This window comes from Balaenoptera acutorostrata, chromosome 12 (genome assembly GCF_949987535.1).
Source record: "Balaenoptera acutorostrata chromosome 12, mBalAcu1.1, whole genome shotgun sequence".
Lineage (NCBI taxonomy): Eukaryota > Metazoa > Chordata > Mammalia > Artiodactyla > Balaenopteridae > Balaenoptera > Balaenoptera acutorostrata.
In genome coordinates this window covers 79,138,913-79,144,708 of record NC_080075.1, presented here as the reverse complement: position 1 = coordinate 79,144,708, position 5,796 = coordinate 79,138,913, and the positions used below count along the sequence as shown (strand labels likewise).

Sequence of the window (5,796 nt, the reverse complement as noted above, 5' to 3'; positions counted from 1 at the left end):
GATATACCGTGAAGACCGTCTTTTTGAAAATTAGTGTGCCACGAGGCAGGCTCTCCAAGAAGAACTTTCCGTTTGAAGGAAAAATGTGATGAATGGCGAATTGAAGCGCTAACAAGGACCCCTCTCTGTCGTCACGTCTGATGATAGCTCCTTCAGGGAACCAGCCACAAGAGACATGGTTGGCAGCAAGATTTACTGCTCTACCAAAGCTGTCGTTGAAATAAATAGGATTAGGGCTGCAGTGACTTAATCATCTGGACTGTTCTAATAACATGTAATTTGCAGCCCTGCTGTAACCAGCAAAGCTGAGGGGGCATGTGAGTGAGATTGCCTGGTCACCTTCTGTACAAGTCTGTTTGCTGGAAACCTGGCAGGTCCTAGACCTTGTCCCAGAAGACAGGTCTTAAATCCGCCCCTTACTAGCTTTTTTTTATGAAGACAAATGCTGGAGGTGATTTAGATTTTGAAGTTCCTGAGTCAGCCAGAGCCCCAGGAAATGTTCTCCATCTTCCCCCAGCCCCTTTCTGAGGTCTCAGTCCCAAGCCTGTTTGCGAGCTTTTCCACTGGAGAGCACGGGTGCTGGGGCCTGGCTCCCAGGGGATCTTCGTTCAGCCTCCAGGCGTGCTCAGCATCCATCCTCGACCCACCGTGGCAGGCCCTGCTGAGGGGTGGCTCCTAAAATGTGGAGCACAGGATGGTGGAAAGACCTCTACCCCAGCCGGTCCCACCCCTTTCCCCGAGGCTGCTTGACCCAGCCCGCTGCTGGCTTCCTTCTGGTCTCTCCCCTCCAGCTCCCTGGCCCTGCTGCGGGAAGCACAGCCTCCTAACCACAGCATCTGTGGCCCTCCCATGCAGACCAACCCGATGTTGCCCTAGGCCCTTCCCCTTCCGGCCTGAGCAGTGAGCGGCAGGGCTGGCCTTCCAGAAGGGCCGCAGAGCAGAGCGTGCCTTCCTCACACCCTTGAGGCTCACACTCCTGTGAGGACTTTCTGCCCATGGGGGCCACGAGTGAGGCTGCAAGTGAGCAGAGGGGCCGAGGAGGCTCCAGTCCCTGGGGTAGGTGGGCTGCTCTACTGGCCTGGGATGTGATGTCACTGCCTCTGGGCTGCCTCTCTTGCCCCTGCAGAAGCTCATCCCGCTGTGGGCCCTCCTGATCCCACAGGGGGTTCCCTTAGTGAGTGAATTGCCCCTGATCTCAGCTCCTCACCTGGGAATTCTCAGTACAGAGCAGCAATGAAATCCGGAAGTTTCCTAAAGTCCTAGGTAAATGACACCACCCAGGTTATCCAGATCTAGAGAAATGTCAATAACAATCGTCACCGTTTTTTGAGCCCCTACTATGTGCCAAGCACAACACCAGTGCCCTATTCTCAGTATTAACTCCTTGCAATAACCATTTTACAGATGAGACCACAAAGGCTCAGAGATGTTAAACAGATTTCTCATCGTGTCGTACCACTAAATGTTGGAGTCACTACATGAATCCAGATCTGTATGTTTGCAAAGTCCTCAGGAGAAGCCATGAAGTATTTCTGACATATGCTAGGCCTTGGCAGGTAGCCCCTGAGTCCACGGAATAACCCAGTCTGGAGTCTCCCACTTCATCCTCGGTCCCCTTTGCATAAGACAGAACCAGAACCAGTGGGTCTGGGCGCGGGGAGGACAGTACGAATGGCAGGAAAGCTGGCAGGCTGGCAGGCCGGGGCTGGTCTGGGGATGGGCTCGCCCACCATGGGGTCCAGCTCATGCTGTTGTGGAGGGAAGTCAGGTCTTAGATGCTAAAGTTCCAAAGATAAAGGGATTTCTGAAGATGACTCCACAAGGCTAAGGGTGCTGACAGCTTAGCCATTACCCAGGGGAAGGCCCCTCCCCATGACTGCCCTGAGATAGCTCCTCACCTTCCCCTTCCCCCCAAGAAGTACTTTTGGTGGAAGGTGCATGGACTTTAGGTTCAAGTCCTTGATAGGCCACTTACTAGCTGTGTGACCTCAGGAAAGTCACTCAACATCTCTGAGCCTCAGTTTCCTCCTCTGTGACTGTGGATAATAATACCCATCTGCCTGTTGTTGGGAGGATTCGAGATCTTAGTCATGAAGCCCTCAGCCCTTGGCACGCGGGAGACATGACGATGCTGGCATTATTATCCTGGACCCCTCAGAGGGCAGGACACTGAGGACAGGTTGATCAAGTCCCTGCCAGAGTGTGGAGGAAGCTGCACAGTCAGCAAAATCTCCAGGGCGAGCTTGGATGGGTCTCTGGACCCCCAGGCTGGCTGGCTCATAGGGCAGGCCTTCCTCAGCCCGCTGAGAGCAGCTGTCATGGAGGGTGGCGGTTTCCCTGAGGAAGTCTGGTTCAGTGAAGAGGAAATAAGAAACGGCTTTGCGCCGGGCCTCAATCAGGAAGGGCCAGAGCAGGGATCTGAACCCAAGACTATCAACCACTTTTCCTTGCCCCAGACAAGAGAGAAGAAGGAAAACGCGAGCCGGCCTGATGGGGCCAGACCTCTGTTTGCTGGGAACCCAACCCAACAGAGCTTTGTGTGAGAACTGGGGAGAGTGCCCTGCCCTCACCCAGGGTGCCTGACAAGGGCTAGGAGCGCTGGACAGGAAAGGCAGGTTTCCTGCTGGCCTTGGGCTCTGGAGAGGCCAGGCCGGACCAAGAATTTCCGGCAGAACAGGCCCACTCGCTGCTGCTGCCCCCAGCCAGGGCTGCCACTCACAGCCCTTAGACGCGGGCACCCAGCCCAGGACTCCCGCCCCACAGTCCCAGGCCCCGAGGGGTCCAAACTCGGGAGACTACCTTCTCCCAGAGAGCGGGAGGGAGGAGAGGACGGGCCTGTCGGATCCAGGGCTCTCCGGCCTCCCATCCTTCGCAGGTCTTGCCCCGCTTCAGCAGCCGGCGCTCCTCCAGGTGGGCCAGGAGTGGCCCCTGGAGGGGTGGTGGCACAGCCCGTGTCCACTCACGCGGACGAGGGACAGAGTCTTGGAAGCCCCGGTGGAGAGGGACACATGACAGGAGAAGTGGCTGCTCTGGACCCCTGGAGGCCTGGCTGGCGCAGAAATGTCCGTCAGAGGCCGCCCTGGCGTTGGGCCCTGGATGGCTCCCGCCGCACACCCAGCTCCCCCCACGCGGGGCCCAGCAGGGGCTAAAGGCCACGTTCCCACGCCGCTCCCCCTGGAGCTGGGCCAGGCCTTTCCCTGCCGCACCAGCTCAGAGCCCGGAGCACCTCAGGGTCTGCTCTGGGGGGAACCAGGCGGTTTCAGTTACCTGCCGACGGGCCCAGGCAATCAATGCCTCTCTATTTCCTGAAAGGTTCCACACTCCCAGCCGTGGGCCCAGGACAGACTTGCAGTATCTTCCCATCCAGGCAAAGCCCTGGGCTCCTGGTGGAAATAGAGAGGTGTCCCCCGCCCGACACCGGCAGCGATGAACTGAATCCCAAGTCCTTGAACATGGCCTCTGGTTGTGGGCTGGGGTGTACTGAAACTACCTGAGGACCTGAATTTGTTTATTCATTCAACGGTTGCGCTTCTGCTCGAATGTCAGGACGCTGTGGTTGCCTTAGGGCACAGCGGCCATGCACACAAGCCTGCAGAGCCCCGGGAGCGGACAGCAGCCGGTGAGTTCTCTGTCAACGAGAGGCCTAGACGGAGCGGTCCTGAGGGGACCATCCAGCCGGCAGTGTGCAGTCCTTGGTCACTATGTCCTGGTCTCTGCTAGCAGGAGCCTTAATCCCCGGGGCTGATTAGGAGAAGAGACTGCAAGTAGCCCCAGCCATTCTGGCTGTCATGGGGGCTGTGCCCATATGGTCATTGACTGGCTGGCATGATCAGACCCAAAGTTGCCAGAGGACACTCTCTAGGGCCCCTGCTCCAGGCCCTTAAGTTGTTGCTTGGCTGGAAGAACCTAACAGTCAAAGATGAGCAGCTCTCCAGGCCCCAGTCCTCCCCCCAGGGACCCCTTACCCACCACGGCCAGGTCAAGGAAGGACTTGCCCTCTGGCCTCCCATCCACCATGGCCATGGAAGCACACACAGGAGAGCTTGAGCTCCTTGGAAGTGTCTAGATGAAGCTTTCCAACAGGAAACCCCAGCAAGGCCTCGGCCGGTGGGGTAAGGACGGCTGGTCAAGGCTCTCTGACCAGGTGGGACCAGGCAGGGCCACTTCAAAGAAGAGCTTCCAATGGCCATCATCAAAAAATCTACAAACAGTAAATGCTGGAGAGGGTGTGGAGAAAAGGGAACCCTCTTGCACTGTTGGTGGAAATGTAAATTGATACAGCCACGATGGAGAACAGTATGGAGGTTCCTTAAAAAACTAAAAACAGAACTACCATACGACCCAGCAATCCCACTACTGGGCATATACCCTGAGAAAACCATAATTCAAAAAGAGTCATGTACCACAATGTTCATTGCAGCTCTATTTACAATAGCCAGGACATGGAAGCAACCTAAGTGTCCATCGACAGATGAATGGATAAGGAAGATGTGGCACATATACACAATGGAATATTACTCAGCCATAAAAAGAAATGAAATTGAGTTATTTGTAGTGAGGTGGATGGACCTAGAGACTGTCATACAGAGTGAAGTAAGTCAGAAAGAGAAAAACAAATACCATATGCTAACACATATATATGGAATCTAAAAAAAAAAATGGTCATGAAGAACCTAGGGGCAGGATGGGAATAAAGACGCAGACCTACTAGAGAATGGACTTGAGGACACAGGGAGGGGGAAGGGTAAGCTAGGATGAAGTGCGAGAGTGGCGTGGAAATATATACAGTACCAAAGGTAAAATAGCTAGCTAGTGGGAAGCAGCCGCATAGCACAGGGAGATCAGCTCGGTGCTTTGTGACCACCTAGAGGGGTGGGATGGGGAGGGTGGGAGGGAGACGCAAGAGGGAGGGGATATGGGGATATAAGTATACGTATAGCTGCTTCACTTTATTATACAGCAGAAACTAACACAACAAGGTAAAGCAATTATACTCCAATAAAGATGTTTAAAAATTGTTTTAAATTAAAAAAAAAAAAACAAAGAAGAGCTTCCGTGGCCTCCATGAGAAACTGGCTGGCGTCCTGGAGACTGGGCATTCTGGCCTCCTGGCATCCGTCCATGCCCCCCCTTGCCTGCCACAGCTGCCATCCCTCCTCAGGAGGTTCCTGGGAAGCTGAGCTCCTCCACAACCGAGAGGTGGGGCCCCAGCTGCACAAGGTTCACTGGCACGGGAGGGGCAAAGGCCCCCAGAGAGCAGGGCCAGAGGCTTCTCAGGGTGCAGCCAAGGCCGGATGAGCCCTGCCCAGAAGGACCTGTTCTGGGCCAGCTCAGGGAGGTCCAGAAGCCTGCACAGGGCCTCCGGGGGAGGTGGGCCCCGCAGGGACAGAGCCCTGCCCTCTGGGTCCAAGGACCTGTCAGACCCTGGCAAATCATTGAGCTTGTCAGAGCCTAAAAATCAAGTGAGTCAGGGAGATAAGACACGCAATTAGCCAGTAAACTGGCCGCCTCATGAATCACTTCACTTCCAGGCAGCAGATTGCCACCTACATCCCACAGGTGGAGAACTTGCATCTGACGGGTGGGCATTCTCCCAGAGGTGAGGGGTGAGATCCTGGGACACGACCCTACTGGACAGAATGGGGCAGGGAACACCCCAGACACCAAGGCGGCCTGGAGAGAGGTTCTAGGGCTGCCCCTCGTCTGCTGTGTGACCTGGACAGCTTCCTTTAGCTCATCTGTAAAATGGGCCTATAATGCCTGTCCTTCTTTGAGGCTCTGGGGAATATCAGGTGA

At 55.4% G+C, this 5,796-nt stretch overlaps 1 long non-coding RNA gene across 1 annotated transcript; it reads right to left on the bottom strand.

The window, feature by feature from the left end:
- Positions 1–543: 543 nt before the first annotated feature.
- On the bottom strand, positions 544–3,061 carry LOC103012891 (uncharacterized). Its single transcript, XR_451108.2, has 3 exons — positions 2,800–3,061; positions 1,208–1,292; positions 544–675 (listed from the first exon to the last, which is right to left on the bottom strand). It is a non-coding gene; the product is annotated as an uncharacterized LOC103012891 (long non-coding RNA).
- Between the last annotated feature and the right edge of the window lie 2,735 nt (positions 3,062–5,796).